The following is a 13,504-nucleotide window of genomic DNA, read 5'->3' on the forward strand; positions in this document are numbered from 1 at the left end:
ACCCAACCTGGTGACTTAGTTTAGAGCACAAAAATGCAAAGCTCTCTGCTGCTTCCTTCCACGCGGTGCTGCTCGGGCTCCTGCAGCCTGCTGCTTGGCCGTACCTTGGTCAGCTTTGGGCATCTCACAGCTCTTTGGGAGCAGGAGTGTGCTGGACCACATGGACCTGTCTCCTCTCCACCAGCGGTGGGTGGGTGTCCAGCTGCCAAACTTCACAGCAGCATCTCTGCATTGAGAGAACCAGGGCACCAAGTCTTGTTGGAGACCTTGCTATTTCTAGGGGAGAGGTGGCTGTCAAAAAACACCCTTTGTAAGTCTCTTGACTAATGTAACTTAAAGGTTTTGTAGGTTTTTTGGGGGCACCATCAGTTTTATTTGCATGTTACAAATAATAAATAGGAGGAAAACCTGTGTAATTGCATCCAAGTGAGAGAGATCCCATTTAATGGTTCCAGTTTGGCCCTTTGCTCGCACAAACAGCACCTCCAGCAGTGCCTGTTCAGGTGGAGCATGAGGAAAGCCAGCTTTGAGCCTCGCAGGGGCAGGATGTCCCTCCTCACCCCTGCTCTCTGAGCAAGGCTGACCCAGCTGCTGCCTTTCCTTGTGCCTGCATTTATTGGTAAAGCTGGGATAAGCCCTGAGCTTAGCACCAAAATGGGGCTGCTGATTTTTTTTCCTCTCCCTGCTCAGGTCTTGTGCATTGCAAATACAAAGTGTAATATTTAATGAGGGCACTGGGGTGCTTGAGCTCGTTTGGCTGCTGGTAAAGCACCTGGAGACCCGCAGCACAAAGGTGCTGTGTGCTGCTGTGATAATCGCTCCCCTTCCCCTTGCTGAGGCTCAGCCTTACCCACAAGTGCTGATCACACTGCTTTTTATTTTTTTCACTTGCCCTATCAGCTGTACTATCTGGAGTGTGCTCTGAGTGATTGCAATGTTGAAAGGCCCCAGAGTTAATTGGCATTAAGAATGGTGTAGTATTATTAGGTGCGCCTTAATGTAACAATCTCCATTTTCTTGTATTTACGCTGTACTACTGAGTAAACGCAGAGATAAAAGAAGGTGGAATTAGCACTTCTCTTGCTTGCACTAAAGCCAAGTCGCATTATTTTCTTTTCTGTGGGTTTATGCCTAAAAGTAGCTCAGGTATGTGCAAGTTTAAACAAGACAAGCCAGGGCCCCATTAAAAATTACTCTCTCCTGGATAATATTCAACACGGGATTAATAGTAAAGGGTCTGATGTCATCCGAAAGCTCCCGTGACCCTTTGCACTTATTTAGCACACTGCTGAAATAAAATGTTTGTTACGCAGGAGACTTTTCCTGCTGGAAAATCTGATGCTGCCACCTTTCCAAAAGCAATGGGAGAGGTATTCAGGGTAATGTGCAAAAAAAAACCACTGGCAACTAAGAAACCACCTTCTCCCAAGATTACCCTTGCTGCCCCTGCATGGTGTGTGCCATGTGGGGTCCTGGCCGCATCCTGCCCACTGCCCATCGCTTCCCATGGTGGCAGGGGTGCCACCACAGTCACCTCTGTGGAATTGCTCTTGATCCATGACACGTTGGTCATGGCTGGGAATAAAAGGAATGTGCAAGTCTAGGCTGGACTCTGGAAGCCCACCTTGTCCTCCAAGGGCTTGTGTGAGCCATGTCCTGCATGGCTGTCTGGCTGCTGGTAAATGGGGCTGGAAAAGGGCAGGATCAGACCCAGGCGTCTGTCTGAGCTGCCAGGTTACAAGTCCCCGATAAGGAACGGGGCGTGCTGGAGAGTAATTACATAGCTGCTCTCATCTCCGGATCTTTACAAACATTAATTAGGAGATTTCATAAGATCAGTTAGCTGGCTTTCCCTGTGCCCGTAGGGACTGGGAAATACTGCAGCTCTTCTCTGGTGCACAGCAGATGCCTTGCCATGGTCAGGCTGGTGGCGGAGCCAGCGCTAACGCCCTGCGTCTCCTTGTGACACTGCCCACGCTGTCTTTAGCTCCAAAAATAATTGTTACATGTGGCTTTGCTGGGTTTCTCTCCTGGCTTCCTGGGTGTAAATATATACCCAGCATAGGAGAGCCTGCCTTGGGATAGCCCCAAGATGTGCAGTACAATGAGCACCTGCAGTATGATGAGCATCAGGCACTGGCAATATTGATCGTGTGCCTCCCTGTACATGCCCACATGCTGGGGCTGGTTATCAGGCTATCGGGGGGGTTATCGGGCTGGTTGTCAGGCTATCGGGGGGGGGGGGGGGGGGGGGGAATTATCAGGCTTGTTGTCAGCCCAAGGTTGGCTTCTGCTCGTGTGAACCAGCAGCTGTGCTGCAGGCACGGGGTCTGGATGGCTCAAGCTGTGGCACAGTCTCTAATGAAGTCAATTCACTTAATATTTCTTTTTTCCCAACAAATGTCTCCCTTAATTTTATCTTGAGAATCCCTTGAGAGCCTTTTGCTCCTTTAGGGATGCTTTTTGAGATAAGGCTGGGCTGGGGATGAGTCTGCTCCAAGCTCCAAGGAGAAGTCTGGGGCTGTTCCAGCTCCCTGGGGGTGCTGCTCCCGTGGTGCACACCTACCAAAGGTGCTTTGTGTGCTGATACAACTTGCAGAAATGACTGAGGAACCAAGTGCAAAACACCCCGTCAAGCAAACAGCTGCCTGAATGGGTTTTGTCTGAAGAACTGGGGGTCTTGGGCCTCACTCCAGGGTTATTCCCAGCAGGGACATGTATACAAGGGGCATTGCTGTTGCTGAGACGGTCCTTTTGTTTCTCTAGGTGGAGTTTACTTTTATTTATTGGCTTCACAACAAGCTTTGGTGCAGGGCAAATTCAAGCAATGCTAGTTTGCTCTGCCACTGCCTAAAATATGTTATATATATAACCATAGCTTTGCTGGTGCTGCTGTACTGATAGGTGCAGCCAGCTCCAGCTGGGGGAGACCTAGGATGTGGCTGGGTGGGATAATCCCCTAAACCTATGTCCTGGGCATGGGGAGGACGAGGAAAAGTTCTAGCTAGCTGGGTTAGCTGCAGAAGCAATAATTCCTTGTTGTCCCGTGGGTCTTGGTCTCTGCCTTGAGAAGTGGGCAGCTGTGTGTGGCTCTTGGAGGGGCGGTCTGTTGGTCCGTGTCTTTAATGGCCTATGGGGCAGCAATTCTGCCAGATGTCAGTCTGAGTCTGAGCACGGGGCACAGCAAAGCACCCTGACCTTGGAGCATCTGGGCCTGTTCCCATGTCCTCAACTGGGCTGTGCTGACTGGTGAGGTGGCTGAGGCCCTGGAGGCTGGAGACCAGGGGCTGCAGGCCTGGAGGGGACAGAGCTGCCCTGCCCACCCTGGGCCCATTCTGGGTGTCACCACAGCAAGCACATCAGCTGTGGGTGGCTGCCCATCACCAGCAGAAGCTCCTCAGCAAGGAGGAGGGATGGGGATGGAGAGCAGCCTGCTCAATGGGGCTGGAGCTTGCGGTGCCAGGGACCTGTGCGGGGCTTTTCCAGAGGCGCTCCCAACAGAAAAATGTCACGGGACGAGTTGGGCTTGTTCTCCCGGCAGGCATTCGCTCTGAAAGCACGGAGGGAGCAGAGCTGCCTCCTTCAGCCAGCACCAGGCTCACAGGCTGTGGGGTCAGGACAAAGGGTGAAGTGCGCCCATTCCCTTGGTGCACCCCGGCTGCCCTGCAGCCCCGCTGCCCTTCCCCATTCTCTGTTCAGTTTGATGGGGAGGCTTTGCAACTTGTTTTCTGCAGTGCGTGCTCTTTGCTTTGTTTTTTTTGTATGTGGCTTTCTGCAAGGTGCATCATCGTACTCAAACCTTGCTTCACTTAATATGGCCCTATGTGGAAACTAGTCTATTTTAATTGTATCTAAAACCAGCTGCTTCTACACTTGCAATGTTGTACTATTTTAAAGCATCATACAAGGCTTTTAGAGGCCCAGCCTTGGAGAGACTTCTATTCAGGCATTACTCTGGGGAAATGCAGAGGAAAACAGTGCTAATGAACAAAGAGCTGGGCTGCTCTTACCTTTGCCAGGTGTGAGAGCAGCCAATATCTTAACCCTTGGATAGCACAGGGGCCTGAAATGGTGCTGGATTGCAAAATGAGGCTTAAGATACATTTAAAAAAACAAAAGGGGGGGAGACAGAAGGTAACAGGATAATCAGGCTCCATATTAATGCTGTCATGGTGAAAAGCAGTTGCAATCCTGTCATGTGAAGCAGCTCTGGGGCACCCAGGCATGGGAACTTGGGGAGCAGCACCCTAAAACATCTCCTGAGCTGTGGCAGTGCTGGTCTGGAAACCCTCTGCTCCTTCTCTTTACAAACAGGATGCGGCAGCTGAGCTCACTAGGTAAATAGGGACAGATTAGAGGCTGGAAAGCATTCCTGTTTCACAAGGGCTTTCAAAGCTGAGCTTGAGAGATTGCTTATCTGGCCCAAGCTTAGCTGTGGTTTTGACCTTCTGTGCTCCCTATTGCAATTTCCTCTCAGAGGCTGACACACGAAGGGGGAGGCGTGCTGCTTCTACTGAGAAGTTTGCCTCATTATGCAAAAAATAGCTTTAATTTCTAATGCAGGCTTTGGCAGGCTCAGCTGGAAAGGCAGAGGATGGGGCTGAGCTCGCCTGTGGTGAGAAGCAGGGAAGGATGCTCGAAAAGCTGCTGTGCGTGACCTGCTCCGGAGCTGCCCCCTCAAGGGATCAGGAGGGATGATTTATGCTTGGAACAGACATTGGTTATGATTTGCGAAAGGATCCCTGCAAAGCTGCTGTCCCCCTGGGCAGGGATATGCCGGTGTCCTGTGCGTGGTGAGGGTGCTGCGTGGCCCGGGGCAGGGAACCTGCCTGGTCCTTAGGGGATGTTGTGCTTCACCTTTGCTCCAGAGCTCCTTGCTTGGAGGATGCCACATACCTTGTAAATATGTGGGACAAGCTATACTGTGTGTTTTTTGGTGGTGGAAGTTTAGTTGAATCTCTTCAATTATGCATTTGTCATGGATTAGAGGACCTGTCCTCCCCACGAGGGCATAGACAGGGACATTTGCACTTGTTTCGAGGGTGATTCTGCAGCTCAGGATTCACGTTGGGATCTGGGTGACAAAAAGGAACTTCATCAGAAAATGCTGTTTCAAAAATCAATGCAAGCTGGCCCAATCTGAGCTGAAATGAAGTGACTGCTCAGCAGACACAAATCAGGCTAAAACTGCAGTGTCTTGGCTTTTGTGGCCCAGGTTGAAATCCCAGTATGCTGACAGCAATTGTTCACAACTTCACTTACCCCCACAGGTATTTTTAAAGTCTAGTGTGTCTTTATAAATTAGGCAGCCAACATGTTTTACAGGCTCTCGTATGATTTTTTTTTGGTGAACTCATGCAAGATAAAAGTATTAGTTGTAATGAGCTCCGGTGTTATCTAAGAGCATCTGGTAAGCATAACTCTCTGCTTCGTAGCTGTGGAACCACTGCAGGGCTGTGCAGCTAAGCAGAGGTGGTCAGGGTGCATGGTAAAGTGAGAATCCAGCCCTTGGATGGTGTGGAAACCCAGCATGGGGCTTAGGAGACTGGGTTTCCCATGGGAAATGTGAATTAGTATCTGCTGATGACCCAGATGGAGAACCACTTGGCTCTGTTTTAGCATATAAGTATTAAAGCTGGGGTGCATGCGCTGCAATGGTAGTATCGAGGTGAGAAAGATGTGGTTTTGCTTGTGTTTCCCCATTCTGGAGGGGCCCCTGATGTGCACCCCGATAAGGTGGGAGCTCCTGGCTCTGGCTGCTGAAGCTCAGCCTGCCGAGGTCTCCCCATCAACACAGATATTCATGGAGGGGTGCACAAATACAAAGCGCTGGGTTTCAATTTGACCCCTTTTGTCTTGCTGTGAGAAAGCAGAGGCACTTGGAGACGTGTGGCCAAAGTTAAAATTAATCAGAAATTTGAGTCAAAGCTGCCCTTTCGGATGGTTTTGGTATGGCAGGACTTTATTTAGCAGATGCATAAACACTCTGGAGCCAGTCCCTCGGCAGTGTGGTGAAGTTTCCCTGCTGAAACCATCCTGCTGACCACAGGCTTTGGGTAACTGCACACATTTTCCCCATGTTTATGCTTTCCTGTGAGCTTGCTGGCAGGTCTGGGCTTGTGCTGTGTCTGTCACAGAACTTCAACAGTGATGGTTTCTCATTCAAAGGAGTTTTGGAAGTTGGCGTGCAGGTGTTGTGCTGGTGACCGTGTGTAATTTGCAAGGAGACTCTCCAGCTGCAAAACCACAGCCAAGGGTATCTACATGATGATGGTTCTGCTGTTTTCTGATATGGGGTGAATTTAAAATACCAGTGTGCGCCCATAGCTGGGGTCCAGCACAGCGCTGGCAGAAATGCTCTTTGCTTTGCGTCTGGGTTGAGAAGCTCTGTGCAGGTGCTTTTGGAGAACTCTTACTAGTGGCTTTGTGTGATGCCTCGCTGTGAAATGTTTCCTCTGAAATGTTTGTTCTTGGAGCAAAGTCATCCCTGGAGTAGCTTGTCTGGGGCTAGTGGGGTTGACAGGGAAAATTTGGGCTATTTCAGGATGCAAATCCCTGCAGTTCTTAGGAACTTGCTCATGTGTACAAGCAGCTCAGATATAATCAACAGTGAAAACATGCTGTTTCTCTTGGAAGCTGTTTACATAACATTTCAGCAGTGTTTAAACCCAGATGTATTCATATGGAAAGGCTGCAGTGTCAAAAAGCAATGTGACATTACCTTTTGACAGCAGGGATGAAAAAAGCACCCATCTGTGTGCCACAGGTCTGGGATCAAAGCCCAGCAGTGTCCTCTCCCTGTGCCCAGAGCAGCAGCTTGCTCTGAACCCTGATTTCAGGGATGGTTTGTCATTCATCATAGTTTTTTAATTTTTTTAAAGATGCTGGGTGAAGGTTGGCATTTCTGGTTGTGTTGTGGTGTAGGTTACAGATGTCCCCAGTTACATAGGGGCTGTACCTTCTGGCTGCAGACTGCAAATTCCTGCAGAAGAGAGGATCTGCTGTGTCCCTAGGTCACCTCTTCCAAATGGAAATGATTGTCTTGGTGTCTCATTCCTATATGGATTCATTCACATCTGGAAATACTCTGCCCCACTAGTGTTAGTGGCACTGAGCTCTTCGCCTTTTCTCCTTTTCTGCAATCTTCCTTCACAGTATGATCTTATGAATCCTTGCAGGCCAACCTGGTTTACACCCAGGATGTGTTTCCCAAGCACTTCAGCCCTGTTACCTGCAGGATTTGCCATACTGAGTCTTCACAGCCTGGTGGGATGGTGGCAATAAATGGGCAGGCGTCTGGAGAGCCTGATCCTCAAGCAACTTCTTGTCTTGCACTTCGCCTTGATCTAGGAGTAAAATCCCTTTTGTCTGTGTGTGTCACCAAGTAACAATAAGTTACCAGCCTTCCTGAACATCAGACACACTTTTGTTTTGGCCTTTGGCCCTGGGACTTGATGTTTGCTTGTATTTACAAGCCCAGTAATTACTGTCCTGAACCTGTTATCAGTGTAAATACATACAAGGGAAATTGCAAGGTTATGGTTGAAGCTTGCAGGTTTTTAGACTAACAAATATTTTAGCCTGGAGTTATATTCAACTTTATTTTTCTTTTAAGTGGCTCTGGGTAAGATGAGAAGTTGCCTGTCAAATTTGATGGGGTCAGTAAAATTCAACCATGTTCTACTGTAATTAACATTTGAAAAGAATTTGCTTAGGAATTAGCTGTTGGCAGTGAAAAGCACCTTTTTGTATGGAAACAGAGAAAGCCCATCAGGGTCGATACTGTCCTGCTAGTGAGGAGTAGGAAGGGAAATCCATCTATTAATGCTTGTCTTCCTGACAGTTACTTGAAGATTCATCACAGGATGCTGACTAGATCAATCACAAGTGTCAGCTCCGTGTCATTCGGAGGTGTAGCAACCATCCTAGCTAGCACCGAATGGAAGAGATTTCTGTAATGATGGGAAGAACATGATAATTAAGTGTTTAAGAATGCGATGGTCTGGAAGTTGAATTGTCACTTACTGCATCAGGACATGCAGCCTTAAACAGGTTGTCCTGCTGGGAAACAGACTCAGGCAGTGCCTGTGGTTCATTTCTGTGCTCCCCAGCTCAAAGTAGGGATGATGCGTTGTGCTTTCTACAGTGCCCTGATGGAAAGAGATCTGAGTGCTGTGGCCACAAAGAAGTTGCTAGCCTTATTGCTTTGGCCAGATTATTTTTCACTGTGAAAATTAGCAAAACTTCAGTTTTCCTGAGTGGCAGGAAAATAGCCCTGTGTCATCATCACTTAGTGACAACTGCTTCGACTTCAGATTTCAAAGCATTAAGGAAAAAAAAGTCTGTTTAATTGAGATCAGAGGAAAAGTGAGGTTTCGGTTTATCAAAGGTTTGGCAGTTCGGCTCTATCTGCAAAATCCTTTCCTAATAAATAACTCAACAGGCTTTTTCAGGGAACAATAGTGTTACTTAATAGTGCCCTGTAATTGAGGCTGAAATTGTATCGATAGACACCCAAAGGCTTTTTCAGTTGATGTGGAACTGCAGGGACAGGAGCTGACTTCAGATGGTGCTGGGCTCAGCAAGCAAAGATATCTTCTGGCAGCTGAGTGCTATTTCTGAAATGTTACACAAGACTGAGCCTGAGAGCATTTTTCTTCTCGATGTGGCTCTGAATGAATGTGTGCTTGCTGTTTGGAGTAGTAGGAGACTTATTTTAAAAAAAAAAAGGGCACTTAAACATCAGTGAGGACTACAAAACTTAGGGTCAAGCACTGCTAGATGCAGTGGTTCAGGTAATTTGGCTCATTACCCCGACAGCATGGCTGCTAATGCTGGGTCCAGATGATCACTTTAAATGTCAGCTCTCATGGGTTTGCTTATCTTTTGCTGACCCTTGCCTTCAAGGGTCACCCTGGGTGTGTGGGGTGGGTGTGAGCAGAGTGAGGTGGGCATCAGCTGATGTAAATCAGTTTTTGCAGAGCTTGCATTTGTTATTGGCTCAGCTCTGCTCGGTCAGGGCCATCTCTATGATCTCTTCTGTGCATTTTCATGGCAAACATGCTTTCCTCTTCTGCATCACCAGGTCGGAGCTATTTGGGCTTTCTGATGTTATCTCTTCTGAGTTTACCTTTGTTATGGCCTCAGGGATGTCACTGGGGAAGCAGAGGGGAATCCAAAATCTAGTAGCTCACATCAGGAAGGCCCATCTTGATTTTTACAGCACTCCTGTAAAACAAGAAGCCTTCATCTCCAGCAAGGGACTTTTTTGTTGGATTTGGCTTTGGGTTGCACTACTGAAGTGTGCAAATTGTTGGGATGAGAGAGGGCAAGGTGGGGGGTGGGTCCATCAGGTGAGGTGGTCCCAGGTCAGGGACCAGCCAAGGCTGGGCGTGGGGAGGTGCATGCAACAGCCAGCCACTTGGGAACTTAATCCCTTAATTTCCCCTCATCAAGTGGGTCAAAATAATAATAATAAAACAGGCTTTCTCATGGCGATGCGAGCTGTAATTCGGGACAACCTTTCTCATTTAGCAGAGGAGAATGCATCAAGTTCCCCGTCTCTTCTTCCAGCAGAAGCTGCCTGGAGAGTGGTAATGAGCTGCCCTGGCAGCACTACAAAGGGCTCTGCAGGAGCAGGTACGCGGGGATGAGGTAAGTGGCGTTGGGGTGAAAGAGGTGTGGAAAGTGCGCTCTGCACACCTCAGGCTTCAAAGCCGGCAATAATTACTGCGTTTGAGACTGTATCAGCAGTCAGGGCTGTGAGTCAAGTGGGGCAGGAGGACTTTGTGTAGCGCTTTTGTCCCAAACTCCATGCCAGTGCCATGCTGTGTGAGCGGGATTCCTGCCTGGGGGAGCTGGGGTTGCTTTCTGTGTAACCGTCACCCTGCCTCTGATGTATCTGTTCATTTTGCCCTGCGAATCCGTGAATATGATGAGACTGTAATTGCTTTTCATCTCAAAACCATGAAAAGAGAAAATTACACGTGGGGTGGGTGGCAGCAAGACAGATCTTGCACAGCGCTGGCAGCCCGGAGCTGCCTGTGCGGTGCCTCCTGGCAGGTCTCCGCTCTCCAGGAGTTGCTCTTGGTCCCATCTCGCTTCCCCCGGGCTCTGTGGTCACTGCAGGGGCTTGGAGTTGAACTCACATTGTGGGGTAGGTGGCCCTGAGAAGTGTGCTTTTCTTATAAGCATGTGCAAAGTGCAGCGTCACTTGGTGTGTAGCCAAAAAATAGGTCTCAAGTGGGAATTCACAGTAGATCTTGATGAAGGAGGTCAGCATATGCTCATTTTACAGAGCAGAAACAGGTGAAGTGACTGTTCCCAAGTCAGTACCACACTAGTGGCGAAGCTCAATAAAATGTTTTGATGTGCAGAGCTGGAGCTGCCCAGCTCCATTGCCTTAAATCACTAGATCGAGGTGCGCATCCCACCCAGCGGTGCTCTGCCTTGGTGCATCCCTGAAGGGTGCTGAGGAGGTGGGTGGGCTGTAGTGAATGCCCTGAGATGAGGGCGCTGGAAGTGATGGGGTTGGGTAAGGGAAGCCCATCTCTAGGCCTGGGGATGCTGGTGTCCCTTTGTCCACAGGGACAGGACACAGAGTTGTCCCTGCAGCATCCTCCCATGCTCCTGGGGATGGCTTTCCAAAATGGGGTGCGCTTACTGAAGGCTGAGCCCCGGGAGCATCGCTGCTGCCTCCCACAGCCTCAGGCTGACTGCTCAGGGACAGCTGTGGGAGGCAGGCGGGATGTGGAGAATGTCCCTTTTTGTAACTCCCAGGGTCGCTTTCCCTGCTGGGGACAGCTGGAACAGAGGCAGCCCCGGCGCACACAAAGGCAGTGTCAGACGCTCCCTCAGCCACTGTCGCCAGTTTTATCTCGGAGCATAATAGTGACGAAGGGAAGCGGTCTAATCTCTCTGCGAAGGCACTTGATGAAACTTTTCTCCCTAAAGGGCTCTTGTGCCCTTGAACAATAAATGCCATGGATGCGCTGCCAGCCCGGGGATGCTAATCGTATTCAGGCCTGTGGGTGCTGCTTTCCCAGGGCTGCCGGGGGGTCAGCACTGCTGTGGCCGCTGCCCACGCGAGCTGGCGGCGGCGGGGCCGGGTCTGGCGACAGCGGGGATGTGGGGTCGGATGCTTCGGCCTCGTGATGATGGCCAGGCTGATGTCTCGCCGTACAATGTGCCAGCATGGCACAGTACGGGAGGAATGTGGCCCCGGGGCGCCGTGGCACCAGAGGGGACCGTGGCCTCAGTGGGGAGGTCGGGAGAAGGAAACACAGGGGGCTTGTCTAGTGGGCAATAAGGGATGTGTTGTTGTGGGATGAATGAGCTGATCTAGTGGATGTCAAATGTTTACTCTGGGTTTCCACTGGGTGGTCAGGCGAGGACTGATGGCTCCGCTTCCCCTCCGAGCCATGAAGACTCTGTAGGAGCACCAGAACCCATCTAACGGGGTGAGCAGTGGCCAACCTGGGTCATCCTGCTTCTGCCCCTTTCATGGCTGAAGGCAGGTCACTAGTGGGAACGAGGAACGCGATTTTACTCAGTGTTGCAGGGCTCCACAGAACCCATTACCACTTTCAAATCCCCCTCTTGGGCTTCATGTAACCAGTGCAAGCATCTGCCACTGGTTCTGGTGTGCATCCAAACGCCTCTCACTGTGTTGAAGGTCCCCAAGCCCTGGCCAGGATGACGGGCTGGGTAGTGGGAGGTGTCCACGGTGTGCACATGGAGTGGTTCCCACATTGATCATGGGTACGAGCTGCTCAGGTGGGTGATCAAGGCAGTGCAGCAGCCTAAGTGATGCTCCAGCATGGTCTCTGTGTGGTGCAGAGACATTTTTAATGTGCTATAAATATAAAATCAAATGCATAGTGAAGTTGATGGGATTTCTTTCTATTGAATTTCATCATACTCTGGCCCCAAAACAAAAAACTGTTTTATTTCAGTGTAAAATAAGGAATAATTTCCTTAGCCCCTAAGCTGCAGGAGTGAGTGCGAAGATGAAGGACTTCATCAGCACCCCAGCTCACTGCTGCACTTGGGCAAGCTGCATGAACCAAGGAGGTTTGCAGCCTGGAGAGCATGACTTGTGTTGTGTCTGCTCCTCCTGCCAATGCTCCAGTCCCATTTATTAGAGAGAACTTCACAGGCGTTTAATATATGTTCCTGGGTTTAATTTACTACTTCGGGAAAGGTAGGCAAGGTGACAAAGTGAACTGAAATATGAAATTACTTTAATTGCAGAGGAGGACAGTTTATAGGCTTCAGAATCCAAGTAATTTATTTTAATGATCTCCTCTGCCCTCGCTGCATAATCGCTATTAGCATTTAGAGCTGGTTTCAGTTGAGGTATGCAGTGAAAGCTGGTTGGACCTGTTCAAAACTTCTAGCAACTAATAATCTGGGATGAAAAACAAATTAAAAGCAAAATCTATTGTAATGTCAGAAACACTTCTTACTTGAGACATCGCTTTTCGCTTAATTTCCTAGGGGCAGCTGTGGTCCATCTGAAAGCTGCGGTCCAAGGCATGCCGCATGCCTGGCTGAGCTCTCTTCCAACCCTACAGGGCCAAAAGCTTGGAAAATCTCTAAAATCTCTAGGAGCTAAGATGGCCAAGGAGTAATGCTTCCCTCGGGGAGAGGAGAAGGGAAGTGTTTCTGGGGTTTCTGCCTCTGAAGTTCATTACATTGGTGGGTAGGAGATTTGGGGAGGATAATGGGGGGAAAAGTGGACTTCAAGAGGAATGGGTGCTGATTTTTTTGCATGAATATCTGTGTTTGGCTGGTCCTGCTTTGAAACCGGCTGGAGACTTTCACCCTCAGGGAAGAAGAGGTGCCCATCGTAGCATTTTTGGGTCCCACACTGGGAAAAAAAGTGGATATTGCTGAAATCTCTTATCAGGTAGTGGGGCACATGGCCTTCGTGGAGCTTCCTAACTCTTCTGATGCACCTGTGCAGCTGCTGGGGCTGTTTGGACAGGCAAGGCTTGGCACAGGGAGCTGCTGGAGGTGTGGTGAGACCTGGTCTGGCTTCCCTGTGAAGGAGGTGGCCGTGTGATTGTCCAGCTTGGCTTAGCTCTGCCTTCACAGCTCCTCTGGCATCCATCTCTTCAGCTGAGCTTGGGCTGGCTTACTTAGCACTGATTCCTTCAGAAACCTGAGCACGGTGTTGGGTTCTGGTGGCAGAGTGGGAAGAACTTGGATGTCACCTGGAGAAGCTGGAAGGCGATGGTGAGCCCAGGCAGGTGGGATCTGTGCTGAGGGGCTGGCTCTGCAGCCAGACTGATGTGCCTTCCTGTGAGGAAAGGAGGTGAAAATACCTTTTTCTTAAAAAGGATCATTAAACCTTTTGGACTAGACAGCCGTGGCACAGAGCTCTCCTAGCACTGTCTTCCTAGAATGGTTTGAGTTTTTTTCAGACTTTTTTTTTTGAAACCACAAGGATAAGCTGTGGGCTGAGTGAACATGAGAGTCCTCAATGTCTGTTAGCTCTGTG

Source organism: Cygnus atratus, chromosome 11 (assembly GCF_013377495.2).
Source record: "Cygnus atratus isolate AKBS03 ecotype Queensland, Australia chromosome 11, CAtr_DNAZoo_HiC_assembly, whole genome shotgun sequence".
In the NCBI taxonomy this organism is placed as follows: domain Eukaryota; kingdom Metazoa; phylum Chordata; class Aves; order Anseriformes; family Anatidae; genus Cygnus; species Cygnus atratus.